Source organism: Neopsephotus bourkii, unplaced genomic scaffold, assembly GCF_033783945.1.
Source record: "Neopsephotus bourkii isolate Nb327-2 ecotype Australia unplaced genomic scaffold, CSIRO-AGI_Nbou_v1 NB_272, whole genome shotgun sequence".
Taxonomy (NCBI): domain Eukaryota; kingdom Metazoa; phylum Chordata; class Aves; order Psittaciformes; family Psittacidae; genus Neopsephotus; species Neopsephotus bourkii.
The window spans coordinates 3793260-3819147 of record NW_026900781.1 but is presented as its reverse complement, the minus strand read 5'-3'; the positions used below and the strand labels follow the sequence as shown (position 1 = coordinate 3819147).

Sequence of the window (25888 nt, the reverse complement as noted above, 5' to 3'; positions counted from 1 at the left end):
AGAAGAGTACCACAGACTCCAAATGGCTCTTGTTCTATCTTCCCTTTTAAGTGAATATATTTGAAGGACAATATAACAGCAACTATTGGTGGGGTAACATTCGTTGGTTTGCGACAGAGGAGGTTAGTTTTCTGTAACCCATCTTTAATGCCATTTGCTGACAGCTAACAAATGCTGATCAGTCTCTTTATGCACCCCTGTGTAACCTGTCCTCATCATAAGCAGTGTTAGCTTGAACAGGAGGGGGAAAGGGGCTTGCAGAAATAGAAGCAAGACTTGTAGGTTGGTTTCAAGAGGCCCCTATGGGTCTTTCAAAATTATGGGAATTAGGCAGAAAGAGAAACTCAGACTGGGCATCAGCTGGGTCAGCTGTGGGCTTTGAGTTCTGTTTGGCACCATTATGGCAGCAAAATACTAGACAAAACGTGTGCTATACTGTCAAAGCTATGCTTTGTGTTGGCAGTGCCCCTGTAATTTAGACCTGGAAGAAAAAATGTTGGTCTTTCTTATCTTTCCTCAGTTTCTTCCTGGGCTCACCTCACCCAGTCTCCAGTTTACATTCCTTCCTCTGACCATTTTTCTTCCTGAATGTCTTCTTAAGCTTCTTTACAAGGAATTTGGTAATATTACGTTAAAGATGAAAATTCCCATTCAGTGGACTCAGAACATTATGACTTTCCTGCTTCTCAGACCCCATTTCTCTTCTGTTTCAGCATCCATCTCCTTCCCTTGCAAAGGGCATGTTGCCTAATGTGTGGCAGTAGAATGAAATCTGATTTACAGTGTATCCAAGAGGTACCTGTGCTCCCTTATCATCCTGAGCTTTGTCCAAGGCTCTCAGATGAGGGTATCTCTGTGCACTGCCTGCCTCAAAAATAGCATCAAGATGGGTACAAACTGTGACTGCATTTCTGAAAGCTAAATGACAACAGCTGGTATCTAGCTGAATAATTTAAAAGGCTGTTGCTCAGGTTGACAGCTTTGAACAACTGGGTTTGCTATGAAGCCAGACAAGATCTGACTGCATGATCTCAGCACAGCTCACCGAAACCAGGATACTTGGGTTAAAGCCCAACCACATCTTTCAAATGGGCAAATTCTAGATGCGCCAGAGAAAACATAGTAGAGGACTTTTTGCTGTAGCAGCCTGCCTGAAGTTTGCGACTGCCTGCAGCTCATGGTCTGTCCTTCTCAAGAAAGGGAAGCAAACATCCAACTATTCTCAGGACCCTGAAACTGCTGAAGCTGTAATTACAGCCACAGTGGTTGCTAACAAGGATGCGTTGACCGGACACAGGTGACCGGTGTGCTGATGACAGCAGGTTACACAGGACAGTGTGGGACTTGGTGAGTGACAAAGCGAATAGCAGTTTAAAGGGGGATCTGGGCATTTCTCCAGACTTGAGCACCTGGGTCTGGATCATTTTACATCCATTAAAATGTATCCAGATGTATTCAGACTCTGGACTAGGAACTGCTATGATTCAGAAATGAGGCATTTGAGGTATTGCTCCTGTGGTGACATTGATTCAGATTTGCTTAGGGTACCAAGAAGGGCAAACTAATTTAACATTATATATGTAACTTTAGGGCTTAATTGCCAGAGAGGGATGCATTTTCTGTAAATATTCAATTGTTCCAGAAAATAACTTATTTCTGTAATAAGAAAGCAACATGACTATTTTCTAGTGAAAGAACTTACATAGCTCTAGCTGTAGGGAAACAAGTGGTACAATGGACAAAACAGGAGGTCAGAAATAGACATCTTCATTTTAATTCCAGGTCTTCCTGAAAACTTTGTCCAAGACTCAAAGTGATTTAGAAAATCTTGTTATGCTGCTTTCCTTTGGATTGGTTTGAGTGTTGTTTTTTTTTTTTGTTGTTGTGGTTGTTGTTTTTTAATAAATTTAGAATGCATGACATTTCTAGAAAACAAGGTAATGGAACAGCATAAGAACAAACTTATACATTCTCACTCGAAAGAAAGAGGAATCCTGGGTATATTAAAACTCTGGTTTTGTTCTCTTGGGTCAGCTTTGAGAGAAAAGAAGTATGAAAATATTATTTGCCTGAGGTCCCTCCTAGCTTTTAAGAACTCACACATGAAGCCTTATAAACTGAGTGCTTTGCTTACCTATCTGGGGGTAAAGTGGAGAGAGCTGTGCCTATTTAGCCTGGAGAAGAGACAACTGAGAGGATAAGGGGCAATGGGCATAAACTGAAACACAGGAAGTTTCATCTGAATATCAGGAAAAAACTTTGAGGGTGGCAGAACACTACAACGGGCTGCCCAGAGAGGCTGTGGAGTCTCCTTCCCCGGAGATATTCAAAACCTGCATGGACATGATTCTGTGCAATGTGTTCTAGGTGAACCTGCTTTAGCAGGGGAGTTGGATTACGTGATCTCCAAAGGTCCCTTCCAAACCCAAGCATTCTGTAATTCTGTGATCCTGAATTGAAAATGCACACTATTGCTCTGGAGATGGTTGCAAATGGAAGGTCATAAATTCCAGCTCAGCTTATCTAAATGGTAGTAATTTCATGTAGTTCTGAAAGACTGCATTATCACAGTGAAAGATACACACTGTGAGTTAGACTTTGGCTGACGTATTCAGTGATAATTACATAAAGGAAGCTTCCTAATTCCATTACCAAATTGTTCCAGGTTTAGATAGAAATGAAATCATAGTGTCGTCTCCTCTTCTATTGTATTATTGTTGTTGTTACATTGTTGTTGGTGCCGTCAATTATAGATCAGCAGATCATGTCCTTGGTGCACTTTAAGTGCAGGACATAAAGAGAAGATCCACTTCAGATTATTTACAGTTTAAATGTAGGACAGAAAAGAAGCAACAGATATGAGCAGAAAAAAAAGTAATATTGCCATTCAGTTTGGCTGCACTCGTCTCACTACAGCAGCAGCCTGAGCTAGCTGCTTTTTTGTTCTTTGCAGGTATCAGAGATAAAGATGGGTATTACCAAGGGAATTGGAGTGAACCGGGACCTCTTCCAAAGTATTTTTCATGATGAGAGAAAATACAAAACATAAGAAGCAAACTGTTAAGAGGCTGGGATCATGAGGTGATCACAGACAACTCACTACTGCTGCACAGGACCAGTAAGATACTCAGTAAGCATGTGGTGGTGCAGGAAAGGACCTTGACATAGCCTTACTTGTGAAAAAGGGCTAGGAAAAAAACATGGGTCAGATTATTGTGGTGAAGCCTGTGGGCCGTGAAAATTGTTGAATCAGAAAGTGTGAATGCATGGGAAGAAGGAGGAAAAAATAGTCCAATAGTTGAGACCCAATGTGATGTGAAGTTCAAAAAGAGAAGTTTAGGAAAAAAGCCAGTACTATTAAAGCATAGTCTGGATATCAAAGCAGAATTATTGCTGATGACTAACAAGAACAGGTGTCTTATGGCAATAGTTGAGAAAGAGAAAGGAGGAAGGCTTTAAGAGCTTAATGGAAATGGAAAATTGTATTTTCATTTAACTCAGACAAACTATGCCATCTGGTTGGCTCATTATTCACAAGCAACATTAGAAACAAAAGCGGAGGTTTTAATTTCTTCTGAGGTGAGGATGTCAGCAAATCATCGTGTAAGCCAATGGAACCTGGTTTCTACAGAACGTATCTCAGGAAATCTCTGTGGCTGGACTCTCTGATGTCTAATTTGTATGTTACTCTCTGCTGCAACATACCTGGCTGAACCTGAGTGCACTAACTTCGTTTCCCTAGTCAACCCCACCTGGGACTCTTACCCACCCCTCAAGAGGTCATTTAAGTTGAGACCTAGGCCTGCAACCTTTCTCCTGGGCCTTTACCTTTGTAAAGTCTATAGAAATATGGTGTCTTTGGGGCCTCAGCTTCTTTCTGAATACATTATCGATGGCTGAATGAGTGAATGAAAACACGTATATGACACATTTTCAGGAATGCAGGATAAAAAAAGCAAGTCCAAAGCACCTTTGCCTATAGTCGTCTCCAGTTGGTGAAATGTGCTTTGATGGGATTTGAAAGTTGTGCTGGTGCTACTTTGGGTGACCCTAGCACTCAACACAGGACCTGGCATCCTGTGGCCTTACAGATCAGGTAATGTTTTTGTTGTCTCTGAGGAATGCTGGATGCCAAATGGCAGGTTTACAGTTTTTGTCACTGTGTTTGTGACTGGCATGTCTATTGGTGATCTAAAACAGTTAATTGAGAATTGTCCTGCAATAATGTGATATTATGAAAGAATGGGAAATAACATCAGTTACCAAATACAATTACCTTTTAATATTATTTTGCCATAAATAGAGTTGTGTCATAGGTGTGCTAAGGTGCAGCTAATTCTCTTGTCATAAATGAATTACAAACATGTAGAGCAAAGTGTATTCATAAAGAAATATACGCTTGCACATTTATGAACATTTTTTGCATCAGGGTGCTCTGAGAACAATAATGATGACAAAATAAATAGGCTGGTTTCACAGCAAGGGGATTGATTTAGATCAAAGTCATTTAAATTGCCAATTTTAATCATGATTTTAATTATGAAACTGGAAACCTTGATTTAAATAATTGATATTCATCTTGTTTTGCATTTGTGCTTCTTAAGTATTTTTCTAAAGAAAGGTTGATTCTCATTGGCTGGTGTAATTCAGTATTCTCTTTTGCTAACTGTGAGGATTAGGTACATACTATGTCTGTATATATTAAAGTCTTTTAACATATATTTACACAAATTCTAAATTTATACACTTTAATCATGTTAGAAAAATAATTAATGTGTATTTTCTGAATTTCTAAATTATGCTTTTTTTTTTCCTCAGGCATTGCTTCAGATGGTATCTGGATGGTAATTAGACTTTCACTGAAAACACATAAAATCTGGAAGAAGAGGGGGTGTTAGTTAAAACATGCTGGGTATCTAAAAAGTAGTTTTGTTAGAATGCATTTGTTTTAAAAAGCAAGGTCTAGATCGGCCTTGGACTTCAGACTGGCAGCTATGATCAGTTATTTTAGTAAGGTATTAGTTGTCTGAATCTCCCAACCAGGTAGGGCTATGTCGCTAAAACCTTCACAGACCTCTTTCAAAGGACTGTGTGGTGAAGCTGGGATCTGGGCGATGAGCAAGAAGAGGAGGCCACCAAAGACATGAGCTCCTGCACGGTCAGTTGCATCCTCTCCATCCAAGCTGGTGTCAGTGGAGAGCATGGGAAAGGAGAGAAGCCACCAACCATCCTCAGCCTCCTAGGATAAGGACAAGGTGTCCTTCTTCACAGCTTGCTGGAGGCAGCTTGTAATGGTGGTTTTGAGCAAAGTGGGTGATTTCTACCCCTGCACCATCATGGAGTTTAGTGCCAATGCGCTTCTGCAGAGCGTGTCCTAACTTGATTGTTGAATTGCCTTGATGGTCTGTGGCTGTAGAGCTGAACTGTCACTGTGAATTCCAGTATTTTAGAAACAGATTTAAGTGGCTCATAATGCATTTTAGCCTAAGTGAGCAGGAAAAATGGACCATTTTGCTTTTAATCCCTGTTGTTTGTTTTGTGTGTCTTGGCATTATCATGACCTGGAAGACCCGGTTGTTTGAGATGGTTCTTGATTTGCTGTACCGCTAAGTATAATTTATTTCATTTTTGACACTGAAGAAGGCTTTTATACTTATTAATCTGCAAAAAAATGTAGCAAAGCTTTATGATACTTTCTTTTTTAGGTTTAAGTGCATTTTCAGGGTCTTAAATAGTCTTTTGGGTATGGAGTAGTGAGGAAGGTATCCCAGTTAGGAAAGGAAGATATCTTGAACATCTTGGTTGTCTAGTTGATTAAATTGATAACTTTATTTATTTTTTAACCTTTCATCCTGATGACAAAAGGTTACTTGTGAGTGTTGACTCTTTCACTACTGAGTGTTCCTTTAGGTACTGAAGCTACTGTGGCTGTAGGGAGTTTTGAATAAAAAAATCTGGAAGGTCTGTATGATCCTCAGTGTTATACATACATCTCTATATGTGATAAAACTGAACACAGAAAAGGTGCCCTAAATATACTCCAAACATTTTAAGATGTATACAAAATACATGGTTTGACTTATAAAAGGACAAGCTTAAATAACAATTATTTGAAACTTTCCCTATAATTATCTGTCGAAAAATCTCTTGGTCCTCTTTTTCTACTTTGGCAGAGGTAGTTTTAAGTATGAAGAAGGTAATATTGTCAAAACATTTTTGTTTGTTTGTTTTTTTTGGGGGGGTTGTTTTTTGTTTTGTTTTGTTTTTTTTTAGTAAAAGACTATCACTCTACCTCTTGATTTCTGCTTGAATAAGTTGGATTTTTTTATTATTATTATTTTTTATTAACAAAATAATAGGTGACAATCAGACCTAGGAAAAGTAGCGAAGTACTAAGTGCAGTCTAATCTTAGTCTTGTCTGGCCATCCATGCTCATAATTACTCTTCTAGGTTTTAAAGGCACTAATCATTTAGTAAAGCCAATTGTGCAAATTGAGAAAAAGGAATTGGTAATTCAGCCCTTGCAGAACAAGCTACTATTTTCACATATTTCTGCCATCATTGTGTTAGCATCACTGTGGTCCCAAGTGTCTACTGGTGCTTTATATTTGTAAAGGCAGGGACAAGTCATCCCTGACCCTTTCATCTCAAATATACAGTAGTATTCTACAAGTTCTGCACTGTGAGGGCGGTGAGGCACTGGAATGGGTTGCCCAAGGAAGTTGTGAATGCTCCATCCCTGGTGGTGTTCAAGGCCAAGTTGGACAGAACCTTGGGTGACATGGTTTAGTGTGAGGTGCCCCTGCCCATGGCAGGGGGGTTGGAACTTGATGATCTTAAGGTCCTTTCCAACCATAACTATTCTATGATTCTATGTGAATGTTGAAAGAGACACACATAAAACAACCCAAGAAAACAAAATGAAAACTCACTTTTTAACAGTGGTGAAAATTATGTTAATGAGACTGTCTTGATGCACCATAGCCATGACTGAGACAAATTTGAGCATAGTAATTCTGTACTTTGGATGTTCAGTGGACTTAATACCAAATTGGTTAATTTTAAAAGATTTCTTAATTTATGTGTGTAGGTGGTTTTAAAAAAAGACATTGCATTATTGTATCCATTGTGGAAAAGCTGGAAAATTACCTCCCTTGCTCCAGCAAAATCTGTTATTTTTATGCTTCAGAGGAATAAACATAGTCCTCTCTACTTCAAAACATCCCTTTCCTTTGATCCGCAAATAGCTATTTTTAGTGAATTTCTTGCCTTTTTGCTCAAGATCTTGATTTATATCCAGCCCTGCATATCTTTGAGCAACGCTTCAGAGCTCTCACACTAAGTATTTTTTGCTCTCACTCTCTTTAATTCAAAGTTGGCCCCAAATATTACTCCATAACAAACTAAAGTACCCAATGTTTGTGAGCTATAAGAATAGGATTTTGTAAGATCTTCTGTACAGGTGGAATATAAATTCCTTTAATACATACACAAATAGAAGATAGGAAATATTTAACATTCTCAGAGTGCCCTGCTTGTGGGGTAAATTCTGATCAACAACAGTAAGTTTTCCTGCCCATATGTAATAATGTAAAAGATGAAAGAGGATATAAGTTCCTTTCAGCCTAGTCTATTTTACTGAATGTCATGTCAGGGGTTAGATTTAATTTTATCCTTTGTGAAAAGATTTTTTTTTAATAAAGTATCGGATTAAAGGATAAATTAGTTTATTATTTTATAGCAATAGATGTTAAATTGGATAATGTGTTACCTCTGATGATATCACAGAAATTACTTATTGTGATAAAATGTTGCTTGTCATAACTCAGTGGAATATAAGTATGTCCTAAAAACCATATTCACAAAATATAGGGGTTTGAGCTATTTGAATTGCTTATAGTGGAAAGTAAACAAAACTAAGCTGCCCCTAATTAAGCTGGAAAAGAGGCTACTTGTGGTTATGTTATAGAAGTCTTGTTGAATAAGTGAAGAGATGCAAATTTCTCAAATGCACATAAACCAAACCTGAACTTTATGGGTTCGATAGCAAAGGCAATGGCAGAGAGACAGGATAAAGCTCGCAAGGCAATGAACTTATGTATCCTAGCCCTGCCATCTTATGCTGGCTTGAAGTTGGATTTGAGCTGACAGAAGCTTTTCAAAATGGCATAATATTTGAATAAAATCCCTAATCTTCTGCTCCTGGGTGGAGTGGCTTTGCCTGAAGAAGGCTATGAAGGCTCAAGAAGGAGTGATCCCTGCCCCAGATCTACCTTGTCATTTCTGCAAAGCTAAATCCTTTTTTTTTTGCTCTGTTTATTTGTCTTATTCTGAACTTCAGCTGAGGCACCATGAGACCCAGAAATTACTCAAATAGCAACAGCAGAGATGAGAAAATCAAGATTGGCTCACACGTTAATCAGCCAGCTTCATCTTATCATCCATGGTGCCCCCTAAGACTGTGAAAATATGCCTTGGTGTTTCTGGTTGATTTTTAATGTTTCATACTTTTCTGATGAGAACACCTGAAGTGATGTTTTATGAAATTTGATGCAAAGTGCACTGAACCCAGGTGGAAAAGGCACCAGTGATTTACATCTGCTTTGGAATATGCCCTTAGTGGGAGGTAAAATAACTTTTCTACTTGGGTATTCCCCTTCTGAAATAACTCTCTTCCATTTCTAAACTTGGCTGCTTTGTTCCATAGGCCTTGCTCATACATGCACATCCTGATTTTAAAGGTTTGTTTGTTTGTTTGTTTTGTTTTGTCTTTGTCAGTTAAAGCTGAGATAATTCTGTTCAGAATTGATTGAAAAACTGAGGAATAGTTTGAAAAGAGTCTCCTGGAGGACTTGCAGGGTGTAATATAAGTCGTCTGACAGTTCCAGTTAGGGCTGTCTGAGTAAGTATGAAAAAGGGTAATGTAAATGATAAAGCTGGAATTGCAGAAGTGTTCAGAAAGAGAAATCCTGATTTTTATTATTATTATTATTATATTATAATAATTATAATAATAATAGAACCTATTGCATATTTTAAGCTAATTCTGTAGGTGCTTGTACCTGTGCCATACAGCTGCAGGTCACAATCCCATGACTCCAAGAATCCTACTCTTTACCTTTTAAAATCAAATGCAATGAAGCATTATAGCAATCTGCAATAATATCCACTTCCTGCCAGCTAATCAGCACTGGGCACCCATGCACAGAGTTAAGGTGCATGGTGACCACAATGGTAGGTAGCAGTGCCCAGATAAGCATGCAGGCTGGAGAGATCCTACAGCATCAGCTGCTGGCTGTGGTTGGCCACTGTTGTTTTTCCTCCCCATGAGTGAAGGTGTTGCGTGGGCTTGGGATGCCCATACGCTGTGTGAGCAGAGAGCCAGGTGCTTACTGGGAAGCACTGAATTCACTGAGCTGGTGGTTTGCTTCTGTGAAGGTCTGGACAGGCTTCACAATGAGCACTTCATGACTGAGGGGGGATTGAATAAAGTTGTGTTTGAGCCCTTTGTAATGCAGGAAGTCTTGAATAAGCAGTCTTGATTGCCAAAAAGGATGGACACAGTGGGTTTCAGATGTTTAGCAATAAACCCCATTTCTCTCATTTGTTGCCTAGAGAATGTCTCTCCCAGCAGTAACCCTCCTTAAGGTGCCTAAACAAGCAACTTTTGGCTGTGGAGAAAAATCAGCTACGGAAAATTAACCACATCGCTTGATGCCACTCTTTTGTCCTCTGTCAGAGCTTCTGTTTCTGAAATTGGAGGTCATTTGAGAAGTTGGAGTTGTTGCAGTTGCCTGCAGTTGTGTCTAAATGCTTCTCTATCTCTTAATTTCTGATAACCCTTCATATAAAATTACTTCTGTGTTTCATGACTATCTGGAGTGTGCATAACACTTTTTATACAGAGATCAGCATGGGTCTGGTAAGGTTCTACTTTGTCTACAGTTTATTGGCTGTTATCTAACTGGGTGTTTAGTCTCCTGATGTGAAATATCTCCTGTTTCTGGTACCTAGAAAGCAGTGTTGTCTGTGGTCACTTCAAAAGACGTTTTCCTCATCAGGTATGCTTAGTATTAGTTTAAATCAAGAGTAATTTTTAAATTTGAATATTTAAAAATGTTAATACATTAGAACATTTGTAATTCTTTCCTTGATGATAAAGCAAGGAAAGGATCTCTTTTCACACTGATTTTTAATTTCAGAGTTTTTTGTAGAAATCTTTACTGAGGGCATTTTGTACTGGCTATGTAAAAGATGTTGTCCATGTGACATTCAGAAACAAAAGGCACATTTTGTAACTAAATAGGTTAAAAAAATAGTCTGGTCAGGGGTGGCTAGAAGCTGAGTAACAGCAGGTCAATAATCTCTCTGCAGCCTCTGATTGCGGCTAGTTAGCTATGGGAATGTTTTCCAGAAATTCCAGTTTTTCACAGCTATTTGTTCATCTGATCTGATTAAATATAATGACCTAAACTTTTCATGTGCAGTTGTCTGTGAGGTTGGGGTTTTGGTGGTGGTTGTTTTGTTTTGCTTTGGGTTTTTTGGGGTGTTTCTTTAATGCTTTGGTTTTCCTGCAATTCATATTCTGAGTTAGCAGGACCTTTTTTTGCCCCAGAGCCAAACTTTCAGTTTTTGTTTTTAAATGACGATGCAATAAATAGGGCTACACTGATTTTTATTTATTTATTTATTTTATTTCTTTTTAGATATCTGTGGTAATGAAAGTACAACCTTCATGAGCAGTGTTACTGCCATAAAAATAGATGATTTAAGAGCAAAGGAAATTTCCCAGAAGTCCTTCCAGTGCTTTTAAACTATCCTGTTCAATAGAGTATATCTTCATAAAACAAACCACCACAAAAAATATTCAAAGTTCTTTTGATATGTGGATCCAAGTGTTTCTGATCTTTGTATTAGAATATAAAATCTGCATATTCAGCTATCACTAAAGCTGATAAATTGCTGAAACAGCTCTCACATGCACATTGCATACATAGGTAGCTTAGTGAATGAATAATGCAAGCCAGAGCTTTCTGGAGTTTTCACTAAAGAGGAATGAGGTTTCCTATCAATAGTTATGGCCTGACTCTTCATCAGCTTGAATCTTCTGTGAACATTTATACCTGTGTGAAGTAAGCTTAAGAAGAATTTTAAAATGCTCCACTGGAATTTACATGGCTTGGGAGACTCGTAATAGGATGAGTGTCTTTACTTCAGGTCACTGATTTAAATCCCAGTTAGAAATAGCCAGGAGTCATTACAATCTGGCAGCCGGCTGGTGACCTATGAAATGAGCTGGTAACAGGAGCCACCAGTTGCCAACAGGATGTGGCAAATTTGCTTCACACCTGTGAAGCAAATTCAGGAGCCTGCAATTAGAGAAACAAGGGCTTTTCTTTTTCTTACTTATCTTGTTCTCACTGCCCAGCCTGTGCTGTAGTGTGCAATTGAGTTTTATCCATTAATAGGAGATTTTCTTAGAATTACAGTCTTGGTAGCTGATCCTCTAAATCTGCAGAGACAGCCAGCTGCAGCTGTTAGGTAGCCATTTCTCCTCTGCCTTGCTTTTATCTAGTAAATGTTTGCCTCTTTTTTATGTATATGATGATTTCTCCAGGATTTTCCTGTCATCACTGAGGAAGCAGCCCCTCTTTAACCTATCCCACACTTCATTTCACTTTGTAAAAACACACCCCTCCCCCCCCAAAAAAAAACCACCCTGGAAACACCAAAATAAAACAACCAACCAACCAATCCAAAAAACCCTGATTGCTATCCTTGTGAATGTATCATTGAAATTATTTACATACTTATGGTTGGAGTTTAATATAAAGTAGCTGTTGACTGAGGGACCCCATAAATTACCCAGTGTCTGTGGAGGCAGAATCTGTAAACATAATGTATTTATGTGTGATAAGTACAGAATTTGTAATTTGACTTTACAGTCAGAGGTTACTGTCAGATTACAGGTGTCTCTGATCCGACTACAGACAGTTGCATATGATAGGTATTTTGCTTTCATGATACCACTGGCATTGTGTGAACCACCAAATTTGAGGAGAATAAGCTTATTTGAGCTTTATTAATTTTTAATTTTATATATTTTCTTGTTATTTGACATAAAAATAGCACCAGGCAGAGGAGATGGGGGTGGCGGGTGGGAGGGTTGTGCAGCACTAATAGTCTGTGGATAAGTTTATATGTTTGAAACTGTTGCCTTTGGAACTTGCCATGGCCTTCACTTGGGCTCTCAAAATACAGCTTCCACGCAGTGGTCAGACACGTGCATAAAGATGATGGCATGAGAGATTGCAAGAGTGGGACTGGGGAAAGCATGCTTTTCTTTATATACTAAATGCATATTATGTTTGGGTTTGCATCCAGGTGGGCATTATCAATATTGGTGTTAGTGATATTTTTTCAGTCATGCCACTGGCAGCTATATTGAATTGCTACTTAGAAATTATGGGGTTAGGGAAAATTATAAACTTTAACAGATGTTGACAAATATACACCTCACCTTTCTTGAGGGAGCACAAGCAATATCTCATTCAGACTCTCTATATATTCTGTATATTCTTCTTTCTCGTTAGATAGAGATGAATTTAACTTTTATCAGACTGATATCATTATTGCATCTATTTCATTCAAGCGGCATAACTTTATCCAAGGCTGGGACTCCCCTGGATACTGGTTTTCAGTATACAGTTTGTATTTTAATAAGTGCTTAAAACAAGGGTATGCTTTGAAAAATATTAAGGTGTAATTGGTAATGGTAGGTAAAATATTCTTTTGTAGAGAAGGACAAAAGGAAAATAAACTGGTAAGATTGAATAACTATCATTTTATGAATATGGATCTACTTCTGATAGAAAGTGTTCTGTATTAGTCAAAAGCATAATTTTTTTAACTGAATGGGGTTGTAACTTTCTAGATGAGGTTTCATTTGAAAAATCTGAGAGCAGTGGCAGTGTTGAGACTGATAATCATATTGACCTAAAAGACCAAAAAGGCAATTATAGAGGTTATAGGCAAAGGAACAAAGAACAGTAATAGAGGGCAGAGGCAAATGGAAAATCAGACAGTTAGTTTGTCTCATGTCTATATTTACTATGCTGTTTTTACCAGAGCTGGTATAATATTGCTGTGCTTAGAGTGACCTTGATATTTCTTGCAAAAACAAATTATATTCCATCCTCCTTCACACTGGCAGGTATATGTCCACATTTTTTGCCATAACCTATTTCTGTGCAAAAAGGGTCAAACTTGTAAGACCTAAAGATACACGAAGTCAGCACTCATACAAGCTAAAATCAGATCAGGGTGGCTGGGCTGGCTTGCTGGATCTGTGGCCAGGAGAACGTGTTATTTTACAGAGTGACAAAACACTCTTGCGCTGGTGTGGGCTGAATTTGAAGGTCAGCCCTGTGGTGACCCTAGCAGCCTGGTACTCAGAGGAGGCTTTGCCTGCTTCCATGACCTCTTACAGGATGGTGAGGAAAAGCCTGTCCTTCATCCTCTTCCATCTCTTTTGATGCTCCCTTGTTCATCTGGTGTTTCCCAGCTGTCTGAGCAAGAGCTGACTCATCTGGATGCGCAAGCCTCCTGTGCCCAGCTCCTTGCTGGCATCTGGGGATGCCTAGAACCGGGAGAAGAGGAGCAGCTTTTCTCTGTCTGGGTTACATCTTTCTCCTGTCCCTTTGTGCACACTGGGGAAGTGTGCACTGTGGTGTAAGCTTACTTAATTTTTGAGGGCTGCAAACTGCATAACCTCACCCATGCCACATGAAGCAGAAGTGCATGTTCTCGGAAGACTGCTTATTGCTGTGGAGATGAGGAAGTCCCAGATTAGATGTTGGGCTGGCCGCAAAACCTCTGTCTATTATCTGTCTGCTTATATATCCGGTCATATTATGACAGCACAAAGATATATTATTAAGCTACAAACAGGTGTTTCATATGATAACAAGGTGCACAAAGCCTGTTAAAACATGCCAAGACTGTAAGTTAGGACTAGGATCCTTTTCCTGCCATTGTCCTATATATTCTCTATATGAGGGAATTCAAGACAAGAATTTTAGTCTCCATGCTTCATCAATATTCAGCTGACTGCTCAAACAGATTTATGAACTAAAGAGATCATGCTGACTACGATCCTAGTCCAGTGCCTTTGTCAGTATGGAGAGATGATTTCTTAAAAGAAGTGATCAAGTAGAAAGGGTGACATTTTTCAATATAAGCCAAAGAGACAGATAATGAATTAAATATGTAGAAAAGGGACTAGAAATAACTTGAACATTCTCAAAAGGTGATAAGAATGGATATTATCAAATAATATATTCAGAATATTAGCCTTGAACATTCAAGTCTACCATATTTTTCTAGCAATTTTGAAGGTGTATGTACATTAGATAATCTTTATACAACATCTCATTTTTGCAGCTATATTTAAACTCATTATTACTCAGGTTGAATTTTTCAGGAAGTAAGAAGTCCAAGCTAATGTTTTAAAATTGTAAGGAAGAAGAAAGTAAAGCTGAAACAAGAAGGTCCCAAGCATAGTCTTATTTTGACTATAATAATCTTGTCTTCAAGTAGTATTCATAATTGTATGTAGAGTAAATGGGAACAAGAATATGGAAAAGTAATTTTTTGCCCCATCCATTAAGAATAATATAAAATGGGCCTGTTCATTTGTTCAGCTTGCAAAGGAGCTTTCATTTTTCATAATAAAAATTTTTATTTGAAAGGAATAGCAACTGCAATAGCAACCATCATACATGAGCATATTGCTGAAATAAAGCCTTCTTTGAATTTGTTTGGGAATTATCTATTTCTCAAGGGATCCTTGTACAAGATCTGTTAGAAGAACCATAAGCTCTGGAGGGAAAAGTGACAGAAACAGTTAAAATGGAACTAAGTCTGTGTCAACTTACTGATTTGCCAAATAAAAAGGGTGGGTTAAATAGACAGGTGGGTGGGAGAGGTGGGGAGATATAAAGGGAGGTATCAAAGAGGCTCTGGTGTACATACCTAAAAAGAAGCTGTTTTAATGGGCTCTCTGAGCTAAGATTTTCTGTGGCTTGATCAAGATAGGCACTTGATAGAAAACAAGACCAGAGATCAGTACCCTTTTTCTGGCTTACAGGAAAACATAAGGAAAATGCAGGCAGGTGAGAATCAATTACAAATAGTATTTTTTCTCTCTAGAGTATGGATGTTGTTTAGGTGATTCAAAAGAATGCAGTGGTGGAAAGCTCATGCTCTGATACCCTTTTGGATAGAAAAAAAAGCAGGGTTGGTTTGGGGGTTTGTTTATTTGATTTAAAATAAACATCCTACTTATTTGCTGAGTATGTGTCTCCAGACAAGAATATATCCATGCCAAAACAATTCTTTCATTTGCAGCTTTGTCTGTCTTGGTCTATACATTTGCAGAATTGGATTGACCTAATGATTTGATTCATACTTCTGCAAAAGAAAGCAATGGTGAAATCAGCCTCTGTATATAGAACAGTAAACCAGAAGGAGAAACAAGAAATTACTAAGGCAACAAACCCCAGAAGGGGCTCTGAAATATTTGCTAAAAGACCACCTTTTTGCTAATATTCTGCTCCACTGCCTGCCTTCCTATACATGGCAACATCCAGAATCTTATAAGCAAGTCAAAATGGTCAGATGCCCTTGGAAGATGAGTAGTAGTTCACTTCTCTGGGAGGTGCAGTCAAAAACCAATAAATGTCATTTTGTGCAGTCTTTTCTCACAGTAAAAGTAAAGACTGTTACTGTAGCTGACGTATGCTAACTTTTCTCTGACTTCCCTCCTGAAGTTTGTCATCTCCTGTGGCATCTATTAAAATAGAATTGAAACTAATCCTCTCTTCTGGGGAGCTCTGTGGTAGTGGTTTAGTGGATCTTGCATAGTCTGAATTTTTCTGACACTGCCAGGAAAAAAGATCAGAAGAGCCATGTGGGTCTTCAAATCCAACCTCTTGGAAGCAGCAGGTAAAGGACAATTGGCTCTTTAGTCTGGAGACGTCTGCAGGCAATGTGCTTTTGAACTCCCTCATTTCCAGTGTAACAAAACTTACGAAGGAAGTAAAAAAGCCACATGTATGTTGTGTAATGGGAGTAAGACATAATCAGCACCCCAGCTCCCTCCTCCAGGCTGGGCTGCCCTTTGCATTGATCTGCATAGTGGGTGCTTACAGCATCTGCACAAAATTCCCAGTTTTGGGGTGCCAGTCTTCACATGATCACTGTGGCACCACCACATGCTTCAAAATGACCATTGCCATTAGCGTGGCAACCAGATGTTAAATGAGTGTCACAGCCCCACAAACCCACTCAGCTGGGGAACTTTAAGCAATTGTATGTTTTCTTGGTAAATGTAATGGAACCTAAACAAGTTAATGCAAGTAATCCCTCAAAGAGATTAAAAAATCCTGTAAGTGCATTAGCTCTGCAGGAAGGTTTCCTGTCGTATGCAGCCAGTCTTGCTTTCAGGCCCCTATTTATAAAATTAGCTGTACACTAATGTGGTGGCGAGACATAAAACAAATTAAAAAAAGTAACTAGAAGCTAAAGCCAAACAAATTCTGATTTAAACTGAAATACAGCTTTTCTTTTTATAGCATTATAGCTGACTTAGTTCTTACGGGAAGTGGTTGACTGTGCATCACACAATGTTTTAGCAAAATGGGAAATCTTTCTGAAGCTGAACTTCAGAAGAATATGGCCAAACAGGATAAATACAGGAGAAACTGGATTACATTCTCTGCCTAGTTTGACCTTTTATATGATGATTTAATGAACTTTTTTATCATAAAATGCCTAAATTTATGTCTAAAGTGAGTATCACTAAAGCCCTTCATCAGGGGAGCTTGGGAAGCAGAATAAAAGTGATATGGACACAGAAAGAGATCAGATATCTGAGAATGAAAGAATTAAGAATGTGATTGGTCACTGGGGTAATCAAGGATTTAAAAGCTAAACGCAGGTAATTTAGGCCACTTGTACCCATTATTTGGGAGCCAGAACAAATAAGGTCACTGTCATTTGAAATGTTTAAATTTTGGTACTCTATGTGTAATTTCATCACTGTTGTGGCTTTCTTCAAACCAGCTGTCATCATGTGCAGCTATCAGTAAATGCACACTTGGATCCCTCCTACAGACAGAGTAAAACCAGCAGACACAGCAAAAAAGAAGAATTATTGCCTTAGAATCTTTATTCCTATCTTTGGCTCTCCTCGAGTTCAAACCTATGTCAGGCTTTCCACTATTTTTTAAGGGACAAACGTCAGGAAAATGGAGTATTGCAATCTGGGTCATGTGGTTTACCCTTTTTTTTTTCAAATTGACACAATGTTGGTAATAGATTCCCCTAATTTCCGTGTCATTCCAGGTTTTATTGAACTGAACATCATTGTGACATAAAATGCCAAACGTTTTCTGATTCCATGGATGCAAGGCATATGGGGTTAAGGATTTAATGTTTATTGGAGCTAGGTGCTGCCCAAAGACTAAAGAGTAGGCCATGATCTCTGTGTAATATTTATCTTTCCACTTACAGAACACAGGTATTGTTAACAATACATTTTGTATCATTAAAATTACAAATGCTACTATGTCTACTGACAGGCCTATGAGCACTGTCAGGAGATGCTTCATTCCTCACTTATGGTAAAATTATTTGAATTCCATCCATTCCAGATGTGGATATTTTCTATATTTCTCTCTTTTCCAAAGACAAACATTTTTTTTTAAGTCTTTATCTTTTCCAAATAATTTTGTACATCCATTTTCTGTTTCATGTTACTTATCATCAATAGCTTCTTTTTTCTTGCTGCTTAGGTTTTCCTTTTTTACTGTTAATACTTGCCTTTACCTGGTCAATGAACCACAAACGGACTTTAACCACATTTTATTGTCTTGACTGCAGATGGCCTTTTATCCATCAAATAAACTCTTCTTTAAGACACAGTAAATTTTGTTGAAATACTTCTGGTATTTTTGCCCTTTCAATTAATTTTTCTATTTTTTCTCATTGTTGCCCAGGTAACTCTTTAGCTATATATCAGCTGTAACTATCTTCATTTGTGTATACTGGATGTAATCGGGTCATTGTTTTGGGACTTTATGCAAAGGATGGCTTCTGGTCCAATGATTGGTTAGTCTTGGTCATTTATAATGAAGTAATAAGGTAGAGATATCCCATCTGGGAAAGATCTGGCAAAAACTGTATACGTGCTAACAGAAGAGTACATGTTGGCTGGCCATCAGTGTGCATTACTAAAACAGTACGTGCAAAAAGCAGAGAAAATAAGAATGGAAGTAATGAAAGGGCTACGGTGCAGTCAACATTCATCTTCCTTCTGTGAAACTGAAGGTTTAAGAAAAAAATAGTGAGGAGGAGGGAAAAGAAAGATGGCTAAAAAAACCATGGAAATAGTGTAGATGGAGAGAATAGAGATCTAAGACCAGTCATAAATGGAGGGAAAGGAGAAACAGTCTATAGAAAATAAGTTAGGAGGAAATTGTATAAGTTTAATGATAGTTGCTCCAGAGCATACAGTGAAGAAGGGCAGAAGAAGGTAAAAGGAGTGGTAAAGAAGAATGACTATAAGGAAGCATTTTACGTTCCTGGTGTTACACTGTTATGTATTACCATTTCACTTCACGAATTTTGACTGAAAACCAACAGTGAAGTACACTGCAGCAGAACATAGGATAGGAATATTTGAGAGCAATGTACAGAGCATGCAATGTGGAGCAGGAGGGTTAAAAAATTGATCCTGAGTGGGGAGTTGCAAAATGTTTTGAGGAACAAGACTTACTTTAAGGATGATGGCATTGGGTAGGTGGGGCTGGTTTGAGTAAGCTTCAAAACTAGTGAAGATGGGCATGCAGGAAAGGAGCGGAAAAAAAGACAAGTTGGATTGCTAGCATGAAACTAGTATGAACTGAAGGGAAATAGGAAGGGATGTAGGTAAGCAGGGGTTGTAGGAGGTGGCAATAGGACACCAAAGGCTAAATGCTGTGCCCTTCCCATCCTGTTTTTCCTTCTTCTAAAAAAACCCCACATCTGAGGACCATCTTCTGGTTTCTGACTTTGAAAGACTAGCCCTACCATGTTGGGTATGGGCTGCTATTAATTGCCTATTCCTGGTAACTTCTTCAAGGTTTCTTTTTTATTCTTTAAAGACAAAAATATCCCATAAAAACCCCAAACAAAACCAACCCCCCGAAAACCAAGCCACAGTTGAGTACCGTTGAGGCCAGGGCAGCCTGCTCCAGCACGGTGGCCTAATGACTGGGGCTCAGGGGAGGGGGGGACACATACACGACTCAGAGCTGCCCCGAGCCTGTGCCAGCACAGACATCGTGCACATACACATACACGTGCAGACAAAGGGCTGTAGATCCATGCTTTCCCCCTTTCCCCGTCGGCAGCCCCCCGTCACTGCTCCCGCCCTGCCGGTAGCCCCGGCCCCACCACCCCGACGTGCGGGTCCCGCTCCAGGCGGCCGCCCCGCTTCCCACTGCCTTTCCCCTCGCGCGGGGCCGGGACGCCGGGGTGCGAGACGGGCACCACAAAGTTAGGCACCGCGGGGCGGGGGTGCTGCTCCCCCGCGCCTTTGTTCTGCGCCGGGGAAGGGACCCTTGGCGGGGCCGGGCCGAGCCGAGTCGGGCCGGGCGCCCGACCACAGCATGAGCCGGTCCCGCGACCCCGCCGTCGCCACAGGCCAGAGAGTGGGAAGGAGGAGGAGGAGAATTGAGGCGGAAGGTGTCTCTCCAGCCTCCCTTCCTTCAAGGTGAGTCGCAGCCCTGCTCCGCGTTTCTTTTGTCTCGGTGCGAGGCCGCCGCGCACCCCCGCCCCGCCCCGCCAAACTTTCGGCGAGGACCTCGGCGCCCCGACGGCCGCCTGCGGGCCGGGGCAGGGCAAGGGTACTGGGGCAGCCGCGGTTTCCGCCTGGGGCCGCGCCGTGGCTGCCGGCAGCGCCCGCGGCGGGTGTCCCCGTGGGGACGGCCGGAGGGCAGGTGAAGGGCCGCGGGGCTGCGGGCGGCCCCCACCTTCCCTTCTTGTTTCTTCGGAACGGATGCTGTCGGCCTCGTCTTCGCGCTGTACGCAACAGGTAGGGATGCCAGAGGCTGGTGGTGACACGGAGCCGTGGCCAGGAGCTTTCGGGGGGCTTTTTTGTTACGGTCTCTGGAAAAGTGTGAAGGGGAGGGGGAGCAGAAGCAACAGTCTTCCCCAAATTCCCCTTCAGTTGTTTATTTATGTACTTCCCGTGTCCATGCAAAAAGAGTTCGTTTCGCAACTCCGGAGGTTTTCCTTTTTTCTTTTTCTTCTTCTTTTTTTTTTTTTTCCTTCTCTTTTAAACTTATTTTTCTTTATGTCCTGCGTTTGCCCGTCTCATTCCGGGAGATCAAACTGACCGAAACCAGATACTTCGGGGCTTCTGACACTGACAGCCAGGGGAATCCAAACAAAGAGGTGCATCTACCGGAAATAATGATTTGAGAGATCTTTCTCTCCCTTTCCACCCCCCATTCTCCCCCCCTCCCCCCCCCTTGAATTAATTTTTTTCTTTTTGTTTTTTTTTTTTTTTTTTCCGGGAGGTTCAGTTCGAGGGAAGTTTTGCGCCACGGACGGGGACGGGGTTGAGGAGGAGGGATGGAGAAGGCGGAAAGTTGCGAGAAGGGGGGGGTTGGGGGGTGTGCGGGACCCCGGCTGCGGCCGGGAGAGGAGGGGGGGCCGGGCCGCGGGGGACCTGCCGCCGCTGCCGGCTCTTTGTCTGCTCGGGCAACTTGAACAAAAGGAGAAACTCGGATGAACTCTCCATCTCTCCCTCTCCTCCTCTCCCGGGTTATCTCATTTTCGGCAACTTTATCCAGAGAGATTTACTCAACTTTCTCCGAGCTCTCCCGCCGCTTAAAAGTGAGCGGCCCCGCCAAGGCTCGTGAGGAAATCTGGCTTCAGAGTTTAAAGAAAGGCTAAGGTACGTTCGGACTTCGTCGGTTATTGTTCTTCGTAGGCTCCCTCGTTGCCCCCCCCCCCTCCTCCCTCCCCACAAGCTGCCCTCTGGGCTGGGAGTGGGGGGGCTACGGGCCAGCAAGCCTTTTCTTTGTACTTCTCGGAGCACATGCAGGTATTTTGGGGAGGCTAAGGCAATCATTCCGCCCTAGCTGCGGTAATGTAGGCTGGGGGGCACTGCTCAGGGGGGTCTTGCCTCCTCCTTGTGCTTGCTTTGTATTTCGTTTTAGTGTTTTATTTCTTTTTTTGGGGGGGAGGGGGGGAGGAGGGAAGTGGGCTTAAAGTGCTTTCTGTGTCGGGCAGCGTTTTTGAGAGTTGGGACAGAGGAAAGCTGAAGACAGGGAAAACTTATTGGGATTGTAAGGGGTATTGGGGGCCCTGGCCAAGGAGTGGGTGCTGGAGGGCTGGGCAAGGTACAGGAAGGGCGAAAGGGGTACTCTGCTGCGTGCCAGCCAGGGCTGGGAGACGAGGAACACCCAACAGAGGGTCACACATTGCTGCTGTGGGACCATCCCAGGGGAGCAAGGTGCGCAGAAGTACGGAGGGACAATTTTAGAAAGGGAGAGACTTAGAGGGAGGACTTTGTTCGTCCGAACGCATCGATCATAGCAGGGCGGGAGAGTGGGAAGGGTCAGTCCAGGCTTGGCCTTTCCTGCGCAGCTCTGTCCGCTTCGTCCCTTTGAAAGAGCAGTAGTCGCCTTGGGTGTTGTTCCATTCTTTTTGGTATTCCCGCTTTCTAGAGTGAGCATCACAACTTCAGAAAACTTACTTGAGTGCTCTTTGTGCTTTGCTTAATTATCTTGATTAATCTAGTCTCTTACTATTTCCCCTTCCATTTTTCTGTGCCATGTAACAACAGCCACTTTTCCTCCTTTTTCATCCCAGTTCACTACTTTCCTTATCCTGTTTTATTTTCTTGTCCTAATTTGCCAACTGTCCCTCTCCAACTTTAGATCTGTTTCAGAATTTCTGAGGTCTCTACTTTTCCACTTTCTATTGTTACTCATTCTCCTTTTTCATGGTCCCTTTCCACCTATTCTTCTACCTGTATGCTTGCTTGCATTTCCCATGAAAAACTCTTTTGCCAGGATCTTTCTTTTCATGCATGCATAAATACGCTCAGGTTTCTCCTGATGTAAAGCAAACATAGAAGCTTCTTGTTTCCTCTTCTAAAATTTTTCTTCTGTGTTCTGCCCTACATGCGTGTTACTCAGTTATGCAGACAGAGCTTCTAACAAAAATTCGTGTTCATCCATCAATATGAACCTTTCTCCTTGTTCTTTATCTCTGTGCACATGCATCTTCCAGTCCCTAAGAGTTTCTTCTAGTTCCTCTTCGTCATCCTTGGTGTGGAAGTTTGTTCTTTTCCCTTTCCCCCTCTCCAGCTTGATAGACCCGACATTGTTCTCCACATTGTTATTCCTTCCAGTGCGGAATGCTCAAACTTTTATTTCCATTCCTCATATTCCCCTTCCAACCTAAGCAAAAAATTTGCTGTTGGTACTTCTGAAGGAGCAGCACCAGTATAGACAGACACAGGTTTGGTTCCTTTGGCTTTGCTCCTTGCTGGGCCAAGTGTCAACAATGATGCTTGTTGCAAAAGTCCTGGCTGTAGTAGTACATATGCTGGTGGAGATGCCTTGGGGGAATGCTGAGCCAGGGCTAAAGGGGGAAGAAAAGATCACTATATCCACCATCCTTATATGATTCCTTCAAAAGGTTTGAAGAGTTTTATTTTTGTTACTTGGGGCTTTTTTATCAGCTTATTCTTTCATGAGTTTTGAAATACCTGCTAGGGCAGCTGAAAAGCCTTTATATTACCTTCCTTTCCTGTCACTTCAGTGCTTTCTGTAACGTAAGACTGTAAAATGTGTAGAGAAATGCAAAAATCTTTTTCTTAAAGCATCTTCTGTTACACTTCAGTGTGGTGATGTTTTTAAAGTGAAGTGCTGTCACCAGGCTTCGAGTTTAGGATGTGCCTAAATTTGTGAAGAAATATGTATTTGAAATTATTCAGAAGAATGTAACTTTATATTTGTACGTTAGTCCCCGAGCAGTGCGGCAGAGTTACTTTGCTGAACTAACACTTCTTCCTTTTATTTGAACAGGTCAAAACATGGTCGTCAGGGAAAATGGGATGGTTGCCAAAACATCAGTGTGTGATAGGTGCCATATTGCATTATTCTCCGAGTGTTGGAATACAGCTTGGGATTCTTCAGGGGTGGCTAACACAGTACAAACTGTACCATACAGCTGCTGAATGTCTTAAACATTTGGATTCATACATAACTTCTGGAAGAAGTGGAGGAGCCTCTTGCCGAAATTTGTGGATATTGTGTAAAATGCTGCTGAGACACATTTGGATTATATTGTCACCTGACATCAAGGTTCTGCAGCTAATGAAAGGTATGCTTCTCCTCTGTTGCAAAAATGCTATGTCTCGTACATCCAAATACTCAGTATATTGTCTTCGTTTTAAACAAACTTGCTTTGTAACTTTCTGTTTTGTCTGCCTTGCTGCTGATGCCTACCAATAGTCCTGAATCGTGTAATCTAACAGAAATGCCTTACTAATGGTTTGTCAATGATTATACCTTAAAAGTAGAAAGAAGTGAACATTTCTGTTTTCAGAGTTAACTGATATTTTCAACGTCATTACTCCACTTCATCTAGCTCTAGAAAATCAGACTAGTTAACTTTAAGAAAAAGAAGTTAAAATCAATCTAAGCAAAACATTTTCTGCAACTGGGATTCCCAAATAACTGACTTAATTTAAAGATGTTGCTATTTTGAGTTGAACTCAAGGAAACAACCTTCTATTATTTAACCTTTCTCTTTCTGAATAGCAACAAAACTCTAATGGATGGCTTGTATGGAGGAGAGAGCAAATAGAAGTATTTCACTTAGAAATTCAAGGGGTTATTTTGTTTCATATTTTTTTTAAATTTTGATTTAAGGTTACTTGCAGAGCATGTTTGCATCCTGAATGTCCTAGTACTGTGAAAGTCTATTGAATACAGACAGTACTGAGTTTTCTTGTTATTGTATGAGATAACCAATGTACAAAAATCAAATGAAAACTAGTGGAGAAAACAAGCTGTTAAAGAGTTATTAGTGAATAACAAATTTTTATTGAATTTAGTTTGTTATTCCAATAGTGAGGAAATCATTGAACTCCTTAGTGAACTATGAAAGTTATAAAGAAAAATTTAAAACTACTTAAAATCTGATCCTTTTATACCTGCTTTGTGCAGTTCTTCTTCATAGCTGGAAATGAATAGCATGAAAACAATTGGGTTTGTTGCATATTTGAGCTCATCTGATTGGTTCTACCCTATACCATATGTAGGGCAGACAAGTATTCATAATCTTAAGAAAAGTGCTGAGCTGGCTGGCCTACTTTAGAGCAAAATAGAAATCTGAACAAATAATCGCTTGTTATCCTTTCCAGTTGTAAATGGAGATAGAAGAGGCAATACACTCCTCATTTCCTGGTTCTGACCATGATTTAATAAATACATACTCTGAATTTTCTTGATTATTAAGGATAAGATTTTTGTTGAGTACTGATTGCAATTAATGTACATTTAGATTTCCATTCTTAATGTTCTGCATTTATACTGTTTTTGAACTTTGCATGACTTAAGTTAGCAGTATGAAAGTCTTTATTTTGAAGTCTCAAAAAAGGAAAGTGTGAGGCTGTTTGTGGAAAGAGGAAAAATAAAAGGAAGGATAAATGGATTGTTCTTGATAAAAATATTTGGAGTTGCTGTTAGGTGTCTGCTTGGAAAAGAAGCCCAGTCATTACGTTTCTGTATTTAAAGGAAACCAAAACTGTGATCCATTTTACTTTCTGTGCAGATCTTTTTTCTTGCTTAGTTTCTTCTCAGGCACAGGCATTTGCCACTCTGTAGGAAAACTAAACTGGACAGGAGAGGTACACTTCATTTACCTGCATGAAAGCCATTAATTTTAATCAACACTAAAAAATGAAGTGCAGTTTTACTTGCAGTTAATGTAAATAGAGAAAACTCCTGATTTTGGCTCAATGTGAGAGTTCACGTAGGTTGAATTTCATCATTGCCATAGGATTCAGCATATATTGTGTGAATTATTAGATACATTCGGTTTTGTACCTGAAACATTTCAAAATATTGATAACTTGGTGACAAAACTGTTAACATTTAAAGAGGGGGAATGCAATATAGCTGTCTTCAAATTTGTTTGGATTATTTCCAATTAAATGAAAAGATGTATTCTTATATTCAGAGATAAGATCTGCTGTGAGAGAGGAAGTAGGGCCAGCTAGGAAATTATTAGTGGTTCTCAGACAGAAGGTGTGCTGTGTTGGTGGGAGGTGAGATCCTTGCAGGATTTGCACAGAGACAGGGAAAATGCATTTTACAGGCTTTAGCTACAATGTCCTGTAACTTTCTCCTGGGAGCAGTCCCAGCAAAGGGGTAGCAACAGCAGGTGAGACAGGAGATGGATGATGATTGACTCCTGTGGGGAAGGAGCAGCACATATGCCTTGGGTGGGGTAATGGGAATCACCTGTCTTAAATGGGGCAGGAAGCTGCCCCACTACTTTCAGTGGGGGCTGGTGGTGAAGTTGTTGGGAGCTGCTGTTGGAAGGAAGTGTTTCAGGTATGTGGCCTTTAACACTGTAGTTCTGAAACATGTGAAAGGGTAGTTCTTGTGGTTTGTCTCTGGGTACACTTGCTTGTTTTGCTCCTGAATGTCCTGGAAGAGGATGGAATTCCTTGCAGGTGTCCTGGTTAATATGGGCTTGGTAGTGAGCTCTGAACTGCACCTCACAAGCCTACCCTGGGATGTGTGGTCATTAAGC

The 25888-nt window shown here is 40.4% G+C and overlaps 1 protein-coding gene across 4 annotated transcripts in view; it reads left to right on the top strand.

Annotated features, from left to right (window-relative positions):
- The first annotated feature begins 19823 nt into the window (after window positions 1-19823).
- Window positions 19824-25888, top strand: part of LOC133208492 (uncharacterized) — a 276640-nt gene continuing 270575 nt past the window's right edge. For 3 of the 4 annotated variants that reach the window (XR_009724385.1, XR_009724383.1, XR_009724390.1), the window contains exons 1-2: window positions 20712-21005; window positions 23149-23446. The gene's annotated coding sequence lies outside the window, so the exon portion shown is untranslated. Of the gene's footprint in view, window positions 20139-20711; window positions 21006-23148; window positions 23447-25888 lie in introns of those variants that run through there. The other variant, XR_009724384.1, reaches the window with a different exon arrangement.